The sequence below is a fragment of the Anomalospiza imberbis genome, chromosome 10 (genome assembly GCF_031753505.1).
Source record: "Anomalospiza imberbis isolate Cuckoo-Finch-1a 21T00152 chromosome 10, ASM3175350v1, whole genome shotgun sequence".
Taxonomy (NCBI): domain Eukaryota; kingdom Metazoa; phylum Chordata; class Aves; order Passeriformes; family Viduidae; genus Anomalospiza; species Anomalospiza imberbis.
The window spans coordinates 24,208,484-24,231,764 of NC_089690.1; the positions used below are offsets into that span (position 1 = coordinate 24,208,484).

General features: G+C 41.3%; 1 long non-coding RNA gene across 1 annotated transcript; it reads right to left on the reverse strand.

Annotated features, from left to right (window-relative positions):
• Nucleotides 1-12,941: 12,941 nt before the first annotated feature.
• Nucleotides 12,942-20,434, reverse strand: LOC137480235 (uncharacterized). Its single transcript, XR_011002755.1, has 3 exons — nt 19,620-20,434; nt 15,174-16,753; nt 12,942-14,827 (listed from the first exon to the last, which is right to left on the reverse strand). It is a non-coding gene; the product is annotated as an uncharacterized lncRNA (long non-coding RNA).
• Between the last annotated feature and the right edge of the window lie 2,847 nt (nt 20,435-23,281).

Genomic DNA, 23,281 nt, shown 5'->3' on the forward strand with positions numbered 1-23,281 from the left:
CCGGAGCGCGATCATGGGTGCTCATCACTCTCCGGACATGTTTTGTTCAACTTGCCCCAGAGAAAGAACTCCACGTGAATATGTGCAGTCCGAAAAGGAAGAAAAGGGTCTCTGCCTCGGGCAAGAAAAACCATAGCGGTCAGACCTGTGTCTCACCCAGCGCTGACACCCGGGCTCGGCACTGACCTTTTTTTGGATAGTGGCTTCTCGTTGTTAGTCTCTAAATTTTATTTGGACCAATTATTACATTTTCTTTAATTAATAAATTGGAGCATTCCCTTATAACAATCAGGCGGCAGAAAGGCAAATTGAGTTTCCCAAAAAGGGGAGGAAAACCCAGCCATTGCATCCATATTTTAAGAGCCTGTTACATATTCTGCACCAAAAACCTCTATAAAAGCTTTACTGGCCAAACATGCTTCTGTTTATTATACTTTTTGTCAAAATAATAAATCCTTTAAGAAAAGTTTTTGCTGCACTCAATTTAAGTGTACCCTATTCTACAGTGCAGTAAACTGGAAATTCATCATCAAAAAGTACTAATATCAACTTTTCCCTAATTGGAGTTAGAAAAAAAAAAAAGAACTTTCTATTAAAATAATCTATTTTATTTTTGGTTTCTGTAAAATTAGATATAATTTAAGATCTCATTCCAATCAAGCACAGATGAATTTTCTTAATTGTCAATTTTATTTCTTGAAACTCCATCCTTTCCATCTCTAAAGTAAGTTGCTCCTGCTGCTTCTCATTCTATAATTGCTGAGTTGCTCAGGTAGATTTACCTATTTTAAGAATACTAATAGAGAGTAAGGAAATGCTGTAAGGCTCATCCTGTGATTAATCACTGCAGGTGGCTTCAGTGGCCTTAATCTCGCATTGTAGAGGTCATTAACAGCTACTAATTGCTCTAAGCAGCCTCACCCAGGATCCCATCTGTGCCCAGGAGCAGCACATAAACTCCAGACTTGGCTTTCAGTCTCAAGTTAAAGCCATTTGTAGATTCTTGTTTCTTCTCCTGTTCTTTTGGTGTCTTAATCTGACATGGACTTGTTGCTTTGCTTTATTTGGTGCCACTCCTGTGCTGTCCCTGCTTGGCTCCAGCATTGTGGGACAGTGTCCTGCAGGTATCTCTGGCTTTCCTTGGCCCCCTGCTGGACTTCCCTTGGGCAATAACTGTTCTTACTTGTTATAAGTGGGAACACACTCCCAGAGCTAAAGTGATTTCAACATTTGTTATAATAAAGCCTGAAGCATGGGGGCCCGTGTGTCGAGCAGGAGCGTTCCTGTCGAGGATGCTGCAGTGCCAGCACTGGATCTTCTTCCTTTCTTGAGCGGCGATGTCCCCGATGTTCCAGGTGGAGCTGCACTGTCTCACCGCCTTGGATGCCCCCTTTTTATCCTGTTTTTTGTTCCTTTGGATTGGTTTCTGTTGGGATCCTTCATTTGCATGAAGGTTTAAGGCGCTTGATTGGCCCATTACAGTTCTGTCCAGGCTGGCTCGTTTCTGGCTGGGGGGGGGGGGGGGGCAGGGGGTGGATGCTCTTTACTTAGGTGTAATACAGTACACTGAGAAACGTATTTCTTATAACTACCCTTTTACAATATAATAACCAAACTAACAGTACATGCTTAACAATTATCAACTATTGTACAACAGTTTCTAACCTAGTTTTTACATTACTGTTCTCCTACACTGCTGGCTCCACACAGACATCCAGGTACTCCTGCACACCTGAATCTTCGAATCTTTTGTGTCCTTTTCTGCTTCCTGACTCAGTCCAGTTTCATTGCAGAAGCTCCTCAGCCTTCAAGCAGGCTCAGAAGTCAGCCCTGAGTTCCTAAGTAAGTCTGCCTGAACAGCACTGCCTCTGGTGTGTCCTGCCTGTATACCCACTCCACAGCATTCTGGGCATGCAGCTTCCCCGGGAGTGCAGTGCAGCCTGCGTGCTCACCTCAGGGCAGTGGGGTATTGCAAATCCTAACTGGTTCTGCAGTCCCTAAATTACCATTCAGCCGTGGTTACACTGCGAGTGACAGTGGGGAAGATTTGAGTCCTCTCCCCTGAATGACAGGTAGTACTGCTTGCTGAGCTGAGCTTCTGCTTCACTTCCTTGGCAGAGAGTAAGTTTTGCCTTTCATTTCACCACTCGGTCCAAAAAAAAAGGGCTAAAGTCAGGATAAGGGAATCATAATTCTGCTTTAGAAGATCACAGGGTTTTCAGCATTGACATTCCAGTGGCCGATTTTTCTGTGCGCTGCGGAAGAGCAGGAGGCTCTGGGGACTGGTAATGGGGTCTTTTAGCACTGGGTCACTGCTGTGAATCCAGCTCAGGTCAATGAGAATGGCAGCTCAGTTGCCTGTGTTAATTTTGCTGATTGCCTCAGTCTAGCTCTGTAGAGCATCAATAGCTACAAATAGCCCATCACCACAACTGCCATTATTCAAATAAGTTAATCAATAAATTAAATACCAAACAAAAGGTGCAACAAACCTTGCTCTCACTAGTAGGCTGCTTCTAAGACAAGATCTAAACCTATGAGTGGAGTTCCTGTAGTCAGAAAAAATATAGATTTGCCCTTTTCCCAGTGTATCTACAGCAGATAAGCAGCCATGATTCCATCACTTTAGCATGGATATATTTTTTATTAAATCAAAGTTTTATCTTATATAAACAAATGGTAATTTATTGTCTAAAGTTATCTTTGAATGGGGAAGGATTTTTCTGTTACCTTTGAATTTATTAAAGGCTGTACTGTTAAATATATAAGATCTCCCAAAATTTCTTTGGTCTCAGTGAAACTGTAGGGAAAGAAATGCACAGCCAGAGAATATAAACTGTGCTATTTAAGGACACCATAAGCAGGAAAAATTAATAGGTAGACATAACCTCTGTGTACTCAAGAGCCAGTTTCAGACTGTCTAGCACTACAAACATTTAACCTCCTCCATCATAATCACAGCTCTTCTACAATGTCACGACTGCACAAACTAAACTGCATGAGTGCTTTAGCTACATTTTTTTTTTTTCTGAATTGTTTGGCTATCTTTTGAATAGAGCCTGAGCTCTGAATACACTTGATGTATAATACGTGCTTGGGATACACAGAAAAACCTTGGTCATGTTTAGTTTTCAGCTACAACAGCGGCTCCCTTTGCCTTGGGAAGCAAGGTGAGTGACAGAGCAGAGAGTGTGCCAGCACTGCCCACCTGCCATGCACAGACACGGGGCACATGGGGCAGGGAGTGAGGGCTGGGTGTTTCAGACCTGCAGTGAAAAGCCAAGGGGCAGGTGCCAGAGCGAGCAGGATGCATTATCCCAACTCCAAGTCCCCAAGCAGCACGCTGAACCTGGGAAGGCAGCACTAGCTGTCCCGAGGGGGTGGGGAGCTCTGCCCTTCTGCTGCAGTGATTCCGCCTGGCCTAATTAAATGGTCTCATTGCCAGGCTCCTGGGGAAAGGCTCATTGTGCTCTCCCAGCTGGGGGAGGAGAACACAGCTGAGGCTTGCTGGAGGGGAGCAATGTGGAAGAATCTCCCAGGGACCTGGGATGTGTCTGATGGTTTTAAAAATGCAGGAGCAGCAGGTGAAGATAGAATCTAAGGAAGCATCATCCTGAGTTTTATGAAAATCAGTGACCCACTTTCTGCTTCAGATAAAGGTATCACCTGCGGGTCTAAGGCCTCCTCAGAGCACGAGGCCAATGAAGAACCAAAAAGAAAGATTTCCTGCAGGATAAATGGTACTGAAACAGAACAGGAAGCAAAGTGCAAATGAAGCTGTGGCCACTAATAAGCAATGGCCAGTAAGATAATGAATAGCTGAGAAGAGCAGCAAAATGAGCAAATTATATACTAATTATGACTGAATATGAAGAAGTGCCAGCATCAAGCACTCAGATACTGTAAGTCAGTCCACTGATGAAAGCCTTTTCATCTGCTGTCTTCTTTTGCTGTGCTCTTGGAATAATTTTGTACTTTTGCTCTACCTCATAGCAAAACCTGCTTTGCCCTCATGAGGCTTGACTGCCACTCTGAAATAATATCTTGTGGTCCCCAAAGGGGGTGTTCAGGGGGGATGTTTAGCCTGGCACAGTGGTGCACAGCATTTCTTCTCCCTGCTTCCCCAAAGGTGTTGAGTGCTAGGAAGTCCACAGGTTTTTCTTTATACAGATAGGGAGGCTTTTGTGTTTGCTTTTTAATATGACCCAATATAGCTAGAGGATTGATATATTTAGATCATGCAGATTTTCAAGTGACAGCCCCACCTGTTTAGTGGTAACAACATTCAAATTCTTCTGCCATTGAATTCATGCAAGAAAAAATATTCCTTGTCTTTCGCATTAATGTCTTGTTCTCTTCAGTTAACTCTGTCAATTGGATTTTTTAGAAAATGTTTTGCAAAATACCAAGAATAGTACAGTCCCTTTAGACTGAAATGAACTACATCTGCCTGTAAAGTGTTGTAGAAGGTGGACTCTTTCCTGCTGTGTATGCACAATAAGTAAGGTTAAAATGTTCTGTTTGAGAGATTTGAACTGGAAGAATGATAATTTGTTGAGCACTGCAACAGAGAGAGTTATTTAACTAATTCTAGTGAATCACATTCAGCTTCAAGATACTGACTTTAAAACTGGAAGCACAGAGTTCTAATTAACTGATTTAATCCATCAGTATTATAGCACATTATGTGAATAATTCAAAATCACACAGCACACTGACCAAGATCTTTGTGTCTTTCAGGATTTGTATACCTCACATTCTTTTACTCATTGTGATGTAGCTCTGAGAAACAGAGCTGTTGTTAAAACATCTGGTTTTTATATTAAAACAGATGATCATAGCCCTGGCCCAATCTATAATTTACACATGAACTGTGGTTTTCTGTGAATTTAAAATGAACATGTTAAAATGATGTTACATTTGGTAGAATCTTTTCTTGTGCCAATATCAGCCTGAAACACCAGTTCCTTCAAGAGGTTACCGAGTTTCATCAGCTGCCAAAGATGTGAAGGTGAACCCCTCAGTATATCTGCACACATTTAATGGCATTTCTTTGAAACTGTATTCTCCAGTAAAGCTCTAAATCTGATCACATACCTAAATCTGCAGTGTAATTTGGATAATAGGCACATGCAACCCTAGGCACCAGATTACAGTTCAGTTAAAAGAAATCTGCTTGCATGAACCTCAGGTGATGAATACCTACTATCATTCTTCAAACAAAAAGCCTCAGGATAATAAATTTGCATATGTGCATGATGTTTTACCTTGTGATTGCTGTATGCCCACATCTGCATGAGGCACATCTGTGTCATTTTTAAGGTCTTTTCCTGTGTATTTGATTGTCCAGTTTATCATAGTTCTCTTTTAACCTTTCTCCCTGACTATTTTAATGAGTAAAGTAATTAATTTTAAAATCCACCCCCCCTTTTGTTTCTTTCCTCAGCAAAGATGCAAGTTCTCAAAACTGTAAGGAATATGCTTCAGAATATCAATCAGACAGGGATCTGATTGAGCTGATTTGAATCCAGCTCCCAGCTGTGTGTCTGTATTGCTGCCCAGTAATTTCTCTGCATCTCTTCCTTTCTGGTCTCTCTCTTCTCTTTGGACACACATTTCCAAGGCCTCTTCTCTGGGGAGAACTGGGGACCACAGCACCCATAGCATCTTACAAAATACTCAGACACAAAACATGAATACAAAGCCATTGGGTTTTATCCGTTTTATCCGGTTTAAAACCGTGGGTTTTATCAATTTTTTTTGGCAATATCATCAACAAAGTCAAAGGAAGCAAAAGGAAAGACTCCCTCTGGTCCACTAGGTTTTGGTTCAGATGAAATTCAGAACCAAAATTTTGCTACACCTTTTTATTGTTCTACACCACAGCAGTGATCAGAGCCAAGAGCTTTCTTACAATTCTTTCTGGAGTTAAAACTCTCCAATTTATAATAAACCTCCACTTGATCACACTAGTGGATCAAGGCTTGTTTAGTGGCTTTAATTTTAATTTTTTTCCTGGCTACCTCCGTGATGCAGAATTCATGTTCTCTGCTGATCACATCCTCCTGCTGTGGAGATTCCCCCCTGAAATGAGGAGAGCTATGCTGGTGTCAGCAGCACTGGAGACACAGCCAAGTTTCCCTTGGCAGTTCTGGTTGATCAGTGCTGAAAGGAGGGAACTACACAGAACAAACCTGCTGGAACGGGGAAACGTGAGAGCAAGGTCAGCAGCAAGTGACTGAGCAGGGAATGCAGCCTGATGGAGCTGCTCTTCTCTTTACTACTGCTGAGCCTGGGGACACACCTATACCTAAGTACAATTATTTTAAAAGCTCCAGAAGAGACCATCTGGCTTCTTGTGGCATTTATGCTCTTTAATTACTAGCAAAAAATGCCCAAAACTATCTACAGACATCTACATCTATGGTGATGTAATATTTCATTCTTATTATTTATAATGGCAATTGCTGCTTCCAGATCAGACAATCCATATTGTTTAATGACCTCAGGCAATGCCAAGAGCATTGACTCCTCCAGCCAGTCACCAGCTGTGAGAAAATACCTGTTCCTGAAAATCACTATCCTTAAATTCAAACTATCATACACCACTGTAGAAAGAGGAGAGGATGTTGCTGTATTTGCTTACAGAACTCGAGTTTGGAGTTTGTGCCTTACTCATCTTTGTAATTAGAATGTGTGAACCTATATGGGCATATATATAATAAAAACATTCCTTAGAGGCAATTTTTGCATCATTTTTGCTTAGGGAATTTCTCCTTAGGTGTGACTTACAATCAAGGCAAGACTACAGTCCCTGTGTTCAAACTGAGACATATCAAAATTATGTTACAGCACTGCTTTTGACCACTTGTCAGATTTTGTGGGTACAGAGGATACGGTGCTGGGTTCAAACTAAGAAATAGCCCTTGCCTTTCAAATACTGTAATTCTGAGCAACAACCACAACAAAAATTATCTGTCTGCTCTTTTCATTATATGAACAGAATGTAATGATAATATTCTCCTGAAACATTTTTGACACATACTTGTTCCATCCTTGCTGCTGGGTTGCATGAAACAACCTAATTATATTAATGTTCAGAGTATACTAAAATGTCCCCAAACTTCTTCCTCTCTGCTCTGTCAAGGAAAATGCAATTTGAAATGATCATTGGTGGGAGAATCACATCTGTGTGAACAGTACAGCTGCAGATGTTAATGTTTATTATACACCACTAGATTTAAATATCTCCAGGTATTGAACATTTACAATAACTACACCAAGTCCAAAGAAACTATTTAATATAAACTGCAATGTTGCATTAGTAGAATACATTTCTTCATAATTAGTGAAATATTGGAGTTTGCTTCAATTTAAGAAGATGAACCTTTGTATTTTAGCATTTTTTTTCAACAAGCACTACTTGTGCAAAGAATGAAAATACTTAATTGAGATATTTCCAATAACTTCCCCTGAAGCACAGCTGCCAGGTAGCATCTGATTACCTACACTCACAGCTAGAAAGCAGATCCAGCAGTTTTTGGGGCACGATTATTATGAGAAAATGAAAATAACAACAGCTGTTTCAGTGGCTCAACACAGGATGCAGCATCACCTATAATAAAAGGGTCCTGAATGGATCCTTCTTGGCTCTACAGCATTCCAAAGGGGTGGCCTGATCACCAAAGGCACCCCAAAGCACAGCTGAAATGGCAGTCCAGGACTCTGCACTGCCATCTGTTCAGCATTCTGAATTGCCAGCCACATCTTCTTCCAGTCCAAAAATACATTTTTTTATGACAGAAATGTATTTTTCTATGAGCAATTAAGGCAGCTCTAGGAGATGGATTATTACAATATGCACTTAAGTCACTGAAATGTTAATTGGATATTCTGGACCAGCCAAAAGAAAACAAGGCCATTTTCCAAAGTTTAACAGATTTAGAAGGCCTGGTAAAAACAGCCCAACTTACTGCCCTCAATAAAACAGCTCAAATTCTGCTCTCTTGGTTCCCCAAGTGTGCCCTTTACCACAGCTATCTAGGAATATGCACACAGGTTATAAAATTACTGGTGTGTGGTAGTACCAGCAGCAGAAACTCATTTGGCATGATCATGGAGAGTTTTCCATGGACACTGCCTGCTCTGTCAGGGAATGCTTTGGGCTGGAAGGGACCTCAAAGATTATCTCATTCCAATTCCCTGCCATGGACGCCTTCCACCACACCAGGCTGCTCAGAGCCCCATGCAGCCTGCCCTGAGCACTGCCAGGGGTGGGGCATGGACCTTGGGAACAGAGGGGAATGCAGGGAAAGGAGGGGATGAACATGAATTGTGATGAGCAGCAGATCAAGAATAGAATTTCTCTTTGCAGTGTAACTGGACAGGGTAATTTCTTAGTGCTACAAGCACTAAGTGCACCAGTTGAAAAAGAAGTATCTTTAGTGAAGCCTGACTTTACATGGCACACATCTGCTGTAATAAAGCAGGTATAAATACACACACACACATACATCTACACACACACACACACACACACACACACACACACACATACACACGTATATATACTGGTATAAATAGAGCAACTTCCTCAGGATTCCTGAGAAGGAGTGGAGCAGCAGCACCTCCTGCCAGCTGCCCAGAGGCAAGGAGGCAGGCTCTGCAATGCTTCACAGGACACAACTGCAGGAGTAGCTCACAGAAGCCCTGACTCCTGAGCAACCTCCCAGACAATGTGCTAGAAAATCAACAATGCTTCCAGTGGAAATTGGTCAACGACTTGACAAAGATTTATCAAAACCATGCAACCAAAGAACAAACAAGTGTTTCTCAGTTGGATCGCACTTCTCAGGAAGATCCCCGGGTGTGGCTTTTCATTACCTCATCTTTCCTTCCCACCAAAGCCCTACTGGACGTGTTGTTTCCCTTTGGTTCCATAATAAAAATTCCAGCTTTTTTTGTCCCTGACATGCTGCTAAAGCATCACCTTTTGTAAGCCATGAAATTAAATGCAGTTCACAATTTTAGTTTGGGACTGAGCCTCTGTTTCACCATTTATTTGATTGTGCTAAGGCAGTGCATAAATCCTCTCCTCCCTCCTCTCTTCTGGTGGATGTTGGACTTGGGATCCAGCCAGTCAGAACTTACAGGCACTTGCAGAAGTGATCTTTGATTAGTGCTATTTTTCTAGGGGCATAATGTTGTATAATTGCAATTTTTATACATCATCTGGGAAATCCAGCCTGGAGCAATTGGGTAATAATTGGCTCCAAAGTTTTTTTTTCCTTTAATTTGGAAATCAAAATTAATACATCAGCACACCTCCCCCCTCCCCCCAAGTAATACCTATTTCACCCTTTGAATATATTATGGCTTCATTTTCATTTTTAAATCACTCTCTGTCAGCTCTTGGCTATCAGTCCTCACTTCAAATATTCAGAGATACTAATCAGTTTCTTTCATCATCTACCGAGTGTTTGTTCTAGAAACCACTACTGTTATAGTTTAGAAACCTACCTCAAACGGGTTTTATTTTTTCTTTACTTTTAGCAAAAGATAGCTTCTATCAAGTTTATGACAGCAGAGTGAATAAAGCAGTGCAAAGAGGAGGAACAGTTTCTAGCACACCAACTAATTCCGAGCAAATGTGAGGGGGTTTTTATAGGAGGCCATTAAGTGGAACATTCATTTCCTCACAGTGCTGCAATTACGGAAATATCTCATTCTTTATGAAATCCCTTTCTGGAACCAAGGTATCACCTACCTGAAACCCTTATTCATCAAGAGCTTAATACAAGCCTGAATAGTTAGGAGAGAGGAAGCCAAATCAATGGGCTTTGTACCTACAGTGTGCTTTTGTTTTTCCATGCCTCTGTCTTCTCCATTAACAGCAGCTTCACTGGCTGAGAGAAGCTATGGCACTCTAATGCTACCTGTCATTTAAAAACCCACTAAAAACCCCAACCAACCCAAGATGAATTAAATTCTGCCAATGTCCAATAAACAGACCCATCACCAGATCAAGGTGGGTAACTGCACCGGTGCTCAAAGTTTGGTAATTTCACTTGGACAGCTGTCAGATGGCTGTAGGCTTCTCCAAATGCAGATCAGCTTGCCCACTACTCATTTAGGAGATTCCATTTTTAATTTTTAATTTTATTTTTTTAACAAACTTGAATCTTGTCACAAATACCTTGATGTTTTTTTCTAGCCTTTTCAATCACTGTTTAAAGCAACCTGAGAAGCTGAGTTAAGGCTGATTCTGGATGGAAGGAGTTTCTAGCACAGCAGTTATTTGGTTTGACTTCTGCATTTTAACATTGCTATTTGCACAGGTGTTGCTGCAGTGTGAATGTGAGATACTAGAGATACAAAATTGAGGGAATCCTATGATGTGCAAACCTAAGGTTTGGCATTTCCACAGAGTTGTCAGATTCTTGCTGCCTGTAAAAGGAATTCTGCATATCTCTGGAGAAAAATGGTAACACTGCAGGTTATCTAGGGAAAAAAAACTTTCTGAATTGCAAAACAGAGCAAAGATCAAAGAATTGACAGAGAAAAGGGAAAGCATAAAGATTCACAAGTAGAATAGCCGATTGAGAGCTGTCTGAGAGACTTAGAGAAAAAAAGAAACACTGGTCTTTATATAGTAAATTAGAACAAAAAATCCTAGAGAATGTACAGATAGTGAAAGACTGACATTAATTAATATTAATAAAGACAAAACCACATTTGAAATGTCTACTGAAATTTTTATTACTTAGCACTACTGATCCCTTCTTGCCCACAGATGCCCCAGGTGTCTCACAAGGCACAGGAGACTTGTGAGCTCTGTACCCCAGGACTCGAGGCTGAGATGACAGACTTAAAACACAGATGGACCTTAGTGACAAGACTTTCCTGCCTCTCTAAAATCAGAGGCTGTTTGGCAAGCAGAATTACTTCACTGTAACATTTTAATTAGTTTACTTCTCAGGCTTTCTGAGGCATCTGAGGCATCTGACAGATGTAGGTTTTAAAGAGGGATTTGAATGAGAATATCTGGCAATAGATACTGCACTTAATGAGTCTGGAATCTAATACATGTTGGTTTGCCACAGGACATAAGCTCCTGAATCACACTTTTTTTTTTTTTTTTTTTTCTGGATTTTGATCCAGAAGCAGTGAAAAGAAACCTCATGTTATTTTTCAACATGCCCTCACTTTTCAGAACATTACAATTTCTGAAGATCAACAACTGTTTATGCACAATGTAAATATCACATTTCTAAAATTACATAGATTATGTGGCCTTAACACCCCTGCAGAGAGTTTTGGCCTTATGTTTACTTTCTATGAAATACTTCACCACAGCTCCTGGTCAACCCAAAACTTCCCCAGCCATCTAAAGGCTGAATCCAACGTGATGCCTCTTGGATTAACTTACACCAGAAGAGGTTTCAGTTCACAGGTAAAGCAAGCATATACCTGGAACCCAGTTTTGCAGAAATAAGAGCTATAAATATAGGAAAATTCTACAGATTCCTTTCCCAAGCACTTGGAAGTGTTGCCATCATTTATTTCCCTTTAATTAAATTTTGAGCTGGGTGCTGTGACAGATTCCCCTTGCTATGTCTTGTATGCACACCTTCTATATTATTTAAACCTCTTCTCCTCCTTCTCCCACTCCCTACAGATTCACCAAGACATAAAAGGAATCCAGAAAAAAACCTGGCATTAAGTTCTTATCTTTGAAACCTCAAGGGTGAGTGTATTTGAAATCCACAGTTAGTTTTACAAGAGCTCAACATATGGTGTTAGGAAGTTTAATGTGTGTGAAGACCAGCTCTACTCTCTCCACCAAGAAATGTGAGGAGTATTAAAACACCCATTTTTCCTTAACATTCCCCTTCTATATTGTCCTAGAAGCAAGCATATTACATCTTTTTGTCTACTAAACAGTTTAAAACCACTTCCCATTTCTCACATCCATAAACCTAGCTGCTTCAGGGTTTTTTTTGGCTCTTAGCAAAATGAGCTTTTTCAGCTGTCACTTAGTAGCTGGATGTGAACCTGACAACCAAACTGCCCTGTACCTGCTGCTAGCGCCACAGGAACCCTTGTCAGACAACAAAAAATAAGGGATTTAAACCAATAATTGTTTCCAAACTCTCATTTTCCCCATTTTCAGCATACTGACATCCATTGCCATGGAAACAGTCGGAGAGCAGAACAGCAGGGATATAATCTGACCCAGAGGTTCTAGGATTCTCCCAGCTCCCATCGCACTGATAACAATTTTCAAGAAGTGACCTCTCTATTTCACCTTTAACAAGAATCAGGAACTTAATACTTACTGATGCAGTAAAACTGAGCTAAAAACCTGCTTCTAATTTTTAAGCTGGAATTCCAGTCCCAATTTGCATTACTGAATTTCCAGTTGTATGTTAACAGAAGCCATCTAACAGCTTCAGCACAGCCACTATCCCCTCCCAGAGGTGGAAGAGCTCCTGCCTAAAGTGAGGATTTCCCCTTGCACAGTTCACTCTACTTGCAACCCTGCAAGCACTCAGCTGCTTCTTTTCATCATGCCCACGTTGTGCCATTAGGATCTGAACAAGATAGAAACAGATGCAGCTACCCAGAGTGTAAAAGAGCAGTCTGGAGTCAGAGCTGAAATTCAAATACCAGCCCTGGAACACTTTCTGCTAAGCACAACCACTTCACTATCAGAGGTTTTAATATATTTAAATATTCATTAAGTAAATCTTAAATATTTTAAATTCTATACAACAGCAATTATTCTGGTCTTTTGATCACAACCTTTTATTTTTGTCACTGTATTTCCACAAAGCCTCGAGAGATTTTTACCTACACTTTCAGTGCTCAGCTGATCACAGTGCTGATTCAAACCAGCAATACCAGAGGCAAAATCCACAATGCTCAGGGATGATGGTGATTTTCTTAATGGCTATTATTTGGAGAACCAACGCCAGGACACAACTGGATTGCAAAGATGCTGCATACACTTGAAACAGACTTAAAATTATCCTTGGGGCACCAGCTGCTACTTGAAGAACAGATTTTCCATGTAACATCAACATCACACTTTCATTCTGCACTGGGAATAACTTTGGAGAGGACACCAAGAAACTTCTTAGCTGGAGAGACACTTTTGGTACTCAGGCTATTTCCATTCTAATTTTAAGCACTGAGAGCTACGTTAAGTCTACACTAAGTACTCAGGGAACACTCATCCTGAATTTCTTTTGGGGATGCTCAGCAGAAAAGTAGCATATTTTTTCCTCAGGTGTTTTTTTCTCTTGATATTCAAGATTTCAAAAAGCACCTGTATAGCCTCCCTGCATTTTCAACATGGATTGCATTGTGCACTTCAGAGACTTTGGCTGCATTACTTTCATGCAACTTGCCAAATGCTTTGAAAGGTCTCTGAGTTTGTGAACTCAAGTTCAACTAATTAGACTGAATGGAGAATTCTGAATTCATGAAAACCATAGGACATCAATAAAACATAAAGTCAGCCCAGAAGTCAGCAAGTCCATTTGGCAGCCACAGAATAATGCCTAGGATGAGGAATGCCAAATAGCAATGGGAGCCTGTGGCAAGAACAGTCCACTCACTGACACCTTCATTGTGGCAGAGAGACACCCAGATTGTTCTTTGTCCCTGAATCACTCCAGCCTGAGACTGTCCCTTCAAGGGACACTTCTGATGTGTCATCTTATTTTCTGTGTCATTCTGCACCCACCAACCACAAACCTGTCTCCGTAAAAAGAGCACTGGGATGGTGCAGGAGACTGGAGTTCCATTCTTTCCTAAAGTCCTGTAGCTGAGTGGCACTGGAAGAGCCAGCCTTTCCCCATGGCCCTGCAAAATATATTTATCTCTGCAGGGTGAGATTACCTAAGGGAAACAAAAAAAAAAAAAAACAGGCATTATTTTCTTAGCAGGCAACTAAATAAATTAATTGTCTCAATTGAGGGAATAAAATATTGTCTCACAGATTGTTGTGGTATCCAACTGTCCCCACATCAAATCACATTTTAATTGGAAATCTTGAAGGGCAGGAACTTTCCTGCAGCTCACAATCTGAACAAAGTAAGTAACAATTAGAAACCAAATAGGCTCTATTAGCCTCTACTCCTTCAGCTCAGCTACTGACCAGAAAGAGGAAGGCAACTGTTCTTTTTTTGGTGTGTAATAGGAGCTCTCCAACCATGTCTGGCCCAGCAGCCCGCCCGTGGGTGTGTGAGTGTGGCTGTCTGGCACTGTGCTCTTACACAATCCTGCTGGGAATGCTCCTGCTGGGAGCTGTGCCATGGACAACTGCCTTTTCCATCCCAGAAATGTTGGCTATACAATTTCCTTACCTTCTCCTGCTTATCTGGCCCCAAAGCATTTTGTGGTGCTATTTACACCCTCGTGATTTCGACAGGTTCTAACAGAGGATGGGTCTTGTGCTGCACCGACATAGCAGAGGCATTCTCCAGCCTCAAGGAGCTCCTGATCAGAACAGATCACACATAAATGGGAAGGAAAAGTCCTCTTATTTAGAGTTGCTACTTAAATTTTCCATCTCTGTCTTCCCCAAGTCTCTTGTTCACTGAGGTGTGTGCTCTGCATGACCTTGGGCAGGATTTTGTCAAACAAATCCACCATGCAAGTGGTCTGACAAGAGGGCAATGCCTTCAGCTCTGGCCCAGCCACCTTCAGCAGCAGCTCAGTACCCTCTGCCTTGTGCAATTCACTCACTTAACATCAGGACCTGAGCTCAATGACCAGATACCAGAACAGCTCCAGGTCAAACTTTGGGTACTGGAAAGAACTGGAAAATAATAGCCTACAGTTAATCTAAGAAGAAAAAGAAAAGGCAATGGAGAAAAAGAGATACAAGAAGAATGCAAAAAAATAATTTAATTTCTTAAAGATATCTGGGTGAGATTTTGATAAAAATAATAATTCAATTTACTATTACCAGATTCAAAAGAAGGCATGCTTGTTGAGAAAATATTGTGTTGTAAATTTATGAGTTTGGCTGTATTGAGCAGCAGTAAGGCTGTTATTTTTTCTTTATTTCTTCTAGGTTATGAGAGGAGGGATAATCAGGAGTAATTGCTACCTGCTAGGAAATACTGTTGATTAACAGAAGGGAGAAATGAAAGGCAACCTACACTCATATCATATTTCTTAAGAATGTATCTTCTCAGGGCCAAGACCACATTGGTGCACTTCAGCTGCCATCCCTAATGCCAAGCATGAACCTTTGACACCCTGCCATAGCACATCACATTTATTCACAGTAAGAAACTCGGTAGAAATGGATCATTAAAACAACACATGCAAGGAAGTCCACAAACATCAAAGCATGCATGGAGAGCTGATAGAAAACAACACAGAGAAAATTGATGTGGGGAGGCAGCAAACAAGCAAGACTGGAACAGAGGGAGGCTGCTCTGCTCAGCTGCACTTCTGTGCTTTGCATTGACTTTTCACCAAGGTGAAAAATGGCTTTAATCAGCTCCTTAGGGCCTGTGCTTGGCTCTATCAGCCTCTCTATTGACAGCAAGAAAGTCATTTCACTTTGCTGGGAAATCAAAGTGTGGGGTTGCAACAGCAAGATGTGCACCTTGACACCAGAATTACGGGGACTCTTGGCCAGTGGAGTCAACAAAGTCTGTCTCAGTTCCCTCTGTATAAAATCATGAGCCTCTCTGCTTGCTTGGCTGAAGGAACACTTCTCCAAACACTCTTGCTCTCAGTGAGCTGGGGATTTTTCCGACATCATCAGCTGCTAAAAAAATAATTCTGTTTTGTTGCTTTGTGCTGAAAACAAGGCAGCACAGTGCCAGATACAGGAGAGGCAGATGACACAGGAGAATGGTAGCCTCCAACTGGGGCACCCAGCCAGGCTGCTTGAAGCACTCCCAGCCAATCTGGCAGCTTGAAGCATCCATCCTGGATCAGGCCATTATTCTGGCAAGCCTAAATGTTTGCCCTTAGCAGCAAGAAGCACCAAATATTTCAGGAGGAGATAAATCCTTCCCCCTTGAAACAGCTAATGAGTTGCCCTCTTTTAGGTTAAAAATGCCACTCCAAATTTCAGCCAGAGATCACTGGAGCTTAATGTTTATATTTAGTCTTGAGTTACAGTACATCAAAGTATTCTTAAATCCTTTCAAAACCCTACAACATTTGTTTGAAAGTGAGACGTTCTCCACTGAACACCCACGTCAGTTATTCTGGCAACCAAAAAATTACCCATGGCTTAGTACACAGAAGAGAAAGCATTTCCAGTTATTCCTTTAATATTGATCATCTTTGCTTTCATACTGACCCACCTCTCAGGTTTCAGAGTCTTTGTGGACATTTTTAACAGTTTGTGAAGCTAACCATAAATAGGTTTATATATCTATAGGTTTGCAGTGGTTTTATTTGGCAGACACAGAACGAGCAGGGCCATCTCAGCTGTGCTGTAATTCAGTACTGGGGTATTCAGTGCATTCAGCCCTTGGAGAGGGATAGGACAGACATTGGTTCTCTCCCTTCAGTGCTCCAGGACTTCCCCATATCCCAGGAGCTCTGTGGAGGGCAGGGAAGCAGTCTGGCTGCAGGGCAAGCAAAAATGTGTGCGTAGAGTTGGACTTAGAAGAGACATAAATTCGATCCTTCAGCAAACTGAACTTAAATCTTGTTGGCAGGAGGACCAACAGAATATCGATCGTGTTGGATTTCCAACAACCAAGATTTAGATCTGCTTTAGGAGAGAGGCAATTACTAAAAAGAGTGAGATCAGAGTTCATGAAGAGCAGCAAATTAGCCAGCAGTGGAAACTCCCCAGTATTTAGATTTATCCCCAAGTTACACACTATGAATCTGTGCATACAGTAGAGCTGTGTCTATAAAGCAAATTTTCTGAAAATTAGACGTACCATGTCCAACTTGAAAAAAAACTATCATACATGACTTTTAGAACAGATATTTAGGTGAAAGACAAAAGTAAAGGAAAGATTGGACCTTTCTGTTAAGGAAGCAAATAAGAAAAGCTCCAGGACCAAGTCTGCTAAGCCACAAAACTACCAGTCACCTAGTACAGTATATTACATGTAATATCATGAAAGTGCTAAAAAAAGTTGAAGTCTGACTTATTATTACGTGAGATGTGATGGCAAGTAATATTCCTCTGATGCCTGGCCATCTACCTACACTTTTTTATCCAATATTCTTTATCCAATAAATTTTTTCCAACATCCAAATAAGTGGGAATACTTTACAGAATTCAGACATATGACTTTGAGTTAAAACACAAATATTCTTCTTCTAAAGACTTGTCACTGTAACCAGCTGGCACCAAAAATGTTCACATTTTGTTCACATTTCAGTTTCAGGAACATTCATCACTAAGAACTGACAAATTCCTAAGGCCACTAGAAATAGGCCTTTTTTAACCATTTTGCCTTGTTCTTTTTAAGTTACAGGCAAGTGGAAACAGAAATTTCAGCATATGGTTTGATTTTTAAATTATTTTTCTTTTTTAGTGAAAGAAAATCTGGAGCTGTGAGATGTTTGGGGTTTGACTTTTGTTGTTTTTAACAGGTACACAAGCTTCAAATCCCTCAACGCTGAAGAATTTCTTTGCCAAATTTCAGCAAGGACAAACTATTTCATGTCCAAAGTATAAATCTCAAAAATTCAAACCTGTGGTGACAGGAGATGTCATAATAATGGAAAATTTTAGCAGTGCAATAAAATAACAGTAGCAATATTTTAATCTCATCAATGGGCATCAAATGAAAAAAACCAGGAAAGCTTCAAATGTAACTTTTTAGTGGGTTTATCAGGACATAAATTATAAATATGTGAATTCTCAGTTTACACACTAGAATGTGAAAAAGAGGCTGTAGCTCTTTACCAAACTAAAATGAACCAACAGAATGGTAAATTCCTGTGTTTACTACACAAAACAAACTCGATATCTGAGTACACTGTTCGCTGGCACAGGGTAAGGCAGTGCAGTGTATTTACTGCCGTAGCCAGTCTTTTTCTTACAAACATTTGGTTCCTCCTGCTGGTCAACCTGTCCATTTAATTTCACTCTGGCATAATAAAGGCTTTTCCTAATAGCTGCCCCTGGTTTACAAATTATAACAAGAATGAGAGACTAGGAACTGACTTTTCCATTATTTCCTTTTGAAGAGCTGGCTTTAACAGAGGAAACCCAGATAATCCTTCCCTCCCTGCTCTTAAACCTTTGCGGTTTAAATTTTCTGCAGGCAAGTCAGAACCAGAGTAGGAACCACCACTCAAGGGACTTAGCTGGAGTTGGTGCTGAGAGGAACCTGAGCTCAGCTCAACAAAGTTCTGATAATTGGCTCAGCACCCACCTCGTCCAGGCAGGGTTGGGGAGAAGTTCAGCCTAAATGGAAAGGGGGCAGAGATGTGGCTGTGACCACCCCAGGCAGGTCCAGAAGCCACCCCAGTGCCACCGGGGAGGCTTCCCCTGCTGCAGTGGGTCGGGAAATGCCTCAATTAAACTGTTCAGTGAGATGGCTCTGACCCCAGGCTTTGCCCCACGCTGCCCATTTCCCATCCCTCATAATTTGTCTCCCTTCCACTGCCCTAAACACCTATGTGTTCCCTACGCCAACACAAAGAAAAAAAAAAAGAATCAGACTCTCTCTGTACAGCAGGCTTCAGCTGTGAAGGCCATGAGGGAGACATAAACTAATTTTCACCATTTATCAAGTGATTGGAGGCAAATTTTTCCAGGCAGGTGTCTACAGACACCAGAGGACCAATATATAATCAATGTGACCCAATGCATGTGGCATCCTTTAGCAGGAGGAACACCCTATTTCCATCACAGTATCTCAAATACGGTTTTTAAAGGATCAGTAAAGCTGCACAGTAACTATTAAATAAGACAAGAAGAGAAGCAATCACCTATGAGCATAAATTGGGAGATTTAATGGTGCAGGCAACAGCACTTTGGTGGTTGCTTAATCACTTTGAATAGAGTGGTTTTGGAAATGAAGCAGGTCATCTCACTATATTTTTTAATTCTCCATCTTAGGTTCACCTCACCTGGAATATAATAGTCAATAAAATTTAAGGAAAAAATGCTTCAAGTTCACTGAATTTTTTATTCCTTTCAATTTCCTTTTAGCCAGTTTAGCTACACCTTTGAAGTGGAGGTGAAATATTGTTGGAAAAACTACACCAGGACTACCTTTCCAACTGACTGTGACGCATATAGCATACTTGTGGTTGCAGCTTTGGAAAATTTTGATAAATGAGAGAAAAAATAGAGGCAAATGCCTGTAACAATATTCTAAAGATAATTTTAAATAAGAAAGTATACTTGTGACTGTATTTAACAGGAAAAAGCTATCAAAAAACAGAGAGAAACAGAAACTAGTGCTGCGCCACGTCTAACAGCACCCAGCCTTTTCTTTCAAAGGCATATTCTTGCCCATATATGGATTATTCTTTTTCTACCTAATCCCCTTCTAACTAGCACAAATCCAGCATTTGAATGTGAAGCCAGCAGTATCCCCTGCAGAGGCTGCAGCTGCCACCTCTGAAATAGCATTTCTTTAGCAATCAGGAAACAGCCTCACCTTTAACAATCTGTTGGAGATGGTATTCCTGGGGTGCAATCCATCCTGGTTTATGTGTGATCATTGCCCAATTTGTTCTTATTATGTTATTAGTGCTGAAAGATGTTTTCCATTAGAGGGTGCAAGCTTTCAGGTTCTTGCTGGCTAAAAGATGAACTTAAAGGCTTTCAGCTCTTCAGGGAGAGACATATTTGCAAACATTTAGGTTCTATGGAGCAGATCTCTTTTGCACAGTAGCTTTACTGTTTGGATTTTCAGGTGTCATACATGAAATGAAGCTCCCAGTCTCCCCAGCAACTTTCAGCATCAGCTTTAATAACATGTTAATACTTCACAAGAAGTCGGATCAGTGTATTTGAAACCATAGTTTAAATTTTAGACTCACCAAAAAAAGCATTGGTTGTAGAAACAGCTGATTCACGGGAGGAGTGGCTGCTGCCACATATTTCACTAAACACTGGTTCCCAGCCCAAAGGAGGTCTGGTGGCAGAGTCCTGCAGCTGCCCACTCCATTTTGGTTGGCTATTCACTGCCAGGGTGGGCAGAGTTTGGGCAAACCACAGCTCCAGCCAGAGGGTGCCCCCCTCCCAAATGTCCTTGCCAACACCTGCACTGCCAGGCACATTCACAAAGCCAGACCCTTGACAGCCACAGAAATTATGCCTTTTGTATTTCCCTGCAGCTCTTCTGGGCTGAGATTAAAGGAACTGGGTGCTGCCTGCTGCCTGGATACTCCTTCCAGAACTGCAAGAGCTGTGAGCCTTCAGGCTTTATCTGGCACTTACTGTCAGGTGCAAATCAATAAAACAAGAATTAAAATGTGTGTTCCTAACTTGCTGAGGAATTGCTTATTCATACCTTGAGCTGTCTTTTTTTTTTTTTTTTTTTAACTTAATAAGGAAACAAAACCACATCCCTATGCCAATGCCCTTTAATTTTCCTGTGAAGAAACCTGCACTGGAAAAGCACAGACAGCTCTGAGTCCTTCACAAAGATGTACAGTCCCTCATTTTACAGATAACAAAGTGAGGTGACTGCCCAGTACCCCACTGAGTCTAGAGAAGACACAGAACTAGAACCCAGATATCCTAAATTCCTGGTTTCCTGCTACATTCATGATGGACAGACAATTTGGTAGCAATCTTGCAGGAAGACATCTCCTGCCAGTTGTTAGTGTAAGTAATTGCAAAGAAAAATGGTCCCAGGCCAGATATTCATGCAACTGTGCGCCTGTGCTGAGCCAGACCTCTGTGAGATCAAACTCACTGAAGTTTTTCCATTTCTAGTGACAAGAAATAATTCCCTTTTTACCATTAGGGAATGGTAAAAATTTGCTGTCATAAAACTGAGACCAGTATTACTGATCTTGAGAAAAACACAGTGCCCAGACGTGGGAACTCCGCTCCACATGCCCTGCACTTTGTAGGAGAGATGTTGTTTCTGCTACCCCCATCAAAACCTGACAATTGTGCCAGCTTCCAAGTGACAAACATAAATTTCAGGCTACACTAAGGCAATTCTAAGTGTGAAACCGTCCAATTATGAACTGCTATTTGCAAAGAACAAAGCTGCTCATGTATTCATTAGAGCCCCAGAGTGCTTCCTCATTCCTGAAAGGAGCTATGGCAGCAGAAACAGGACAACCTGCTTCTCACAAATATAAGCGCATATAGCTCTATACAGATAAATCAGTTTTTTAAAAAAAATTTATATCTTTATTCAAGGGAAATATCTTTTTTCCTTTGCTGGTTGATACAGCACATTTTTCCCCAGTGTTTCTACTAAAGGGTTTTGGTGGATCAAAGTTTGACAGCATAAATCTTTACTTTTGGATTAATAACTAGGGGGCAAAATGTCAGAGAAATTTGATTTATATAAAGTTTAGAAGTTGCCAATCCTTTGTGTGATTTTGACAGTTCACAGGTAATGTTCATTATCCTCAGTACAAATTTTCAGAGGATTAACTACAAGCCTTAATACATGTGAGATACTTATAAGATAATGCAACTTGAGAACATAAATACATTTTTAGCCCCCTAGGTTTACTGATTTTTTGTTAGGTTTACCAGGCTTCATGAAAGAAACTTTTTCTTTATTCTCACACAGAAGTTTTGGAACTACCTATAGTAATAACAAAATATTCTATCAGAGTTCCATAATTAAATGAGGACACCACTCTCAGCACTTCAAAGCAGAAATACAGAAACTTATTTTAAAGTCATCTTTCAAGAATATACAATACAATGTGAATGTGCAAGCCTATGGTGTCTCCAGTAAATATTTCAAACTATTTGAGCCACAAGTGCTCTCAACATTAGCAAGAAACAAGAGAAGGACTTGAAAAGGTAAACGTTGTTTGTAAGGTGAAGACCTAAATAGACTCCAAAATGAACCATTTAAAATTAACAAGTAGCTCAACTGGCTTAAAACAATCAAATATTAGTATGCAAATTGCATTTTTAACTTTAAAAGCTTAAAGAAGTCACAGTCAAACAATGCTATTGCTGCCTTAAACAACAACAGCTGCCAAAACTCTAAGAGGCTACTTCCTACTGCACCTTGGCTCTGCTAATCAGACTGCATAGCTCTCCTCTACTCCAACACACAAAGGAAAACCAATGTGATCAACCCAGGTATAAACTCTAATTAGACCTAGGCATCTCACAGGACTGGGGCCAGACCCCTAAAATGTGTTCCTGTTGTTAGGCACTATGGGAATGAAGGTCTGCTACAAACACACAAGCCAAATCCAGTTTGATGCCAGCCCAGGTGAGTCTCCTCTTGCCTGCTGTGCCAGTTCTGCCAGGCACCCGTGTTCTGGGAGCTGTTGGGGAGGGTCTTACCATCCCTTGGCAGTCCTGTGCTCAGTCATACACTGAGCCCACTGCTGGGGAAGCACTGCTTTCTCCTTCCTTAGCTACCTGCAATGGCCCAGCTATGAATTACATTGACAGCACGCCATTTACCAGCTCAATTCTAGCCTTTTTCCATAAAAGACATTCATATCTAAGCAAAGAGATCCACACGCTGTTCTAGTCCTAAAGAAGCTGGTAACTACTAGTCAATTTGGAACCATTTTTCCTTGGCTGTAACAACTTTTCTAAAAAGGGAAAGGTATATCAATATTCAAAGGAGAGTGATATTTAAGCGTTCTGAAACTTAGGGGACACTTAAACGGTGCTGAGTAGTGTATGATCCACCTGAAATAAATCTGAAAAGCCATTTAAGTCACTGTTCAGTAGGACAGCAGAACCTAATCCTAATTGCAATTAAAGGCCCTTATATTTTTAAGTCTGAAGTCACTGGATTGGTCCCTGTGGGCAGGGAGATGAGAGCTTGAAAATCAAAATTAATCACTGCAGTGATTCTAAGCAGACAGCCCCTGTAAATCAGGGAGTTACTGATGTCCTGAGCAGCTCAGCCCGAGGAGGCACAGGCTGGGCTGGGCTGGGCTGGGCTGGGCTGAGCTGGGCTGGGCTGGGCTGGGCTGGGCTGGGCTGGGCTGAGCTGGGCTGAACCAGGCTGAGCTGAGCCAGGCTGAACCGGGCTGAGCTGGGCTGAGCTGAGCCAGGCTGAACCGGGCTGGGCTGGGCTGAGCTGGGCTGGGCTGGGCTGGGCTGGGCTGGGCTGGGCTGGGCTGGGCTGGACTGAGCTGGGCTGGG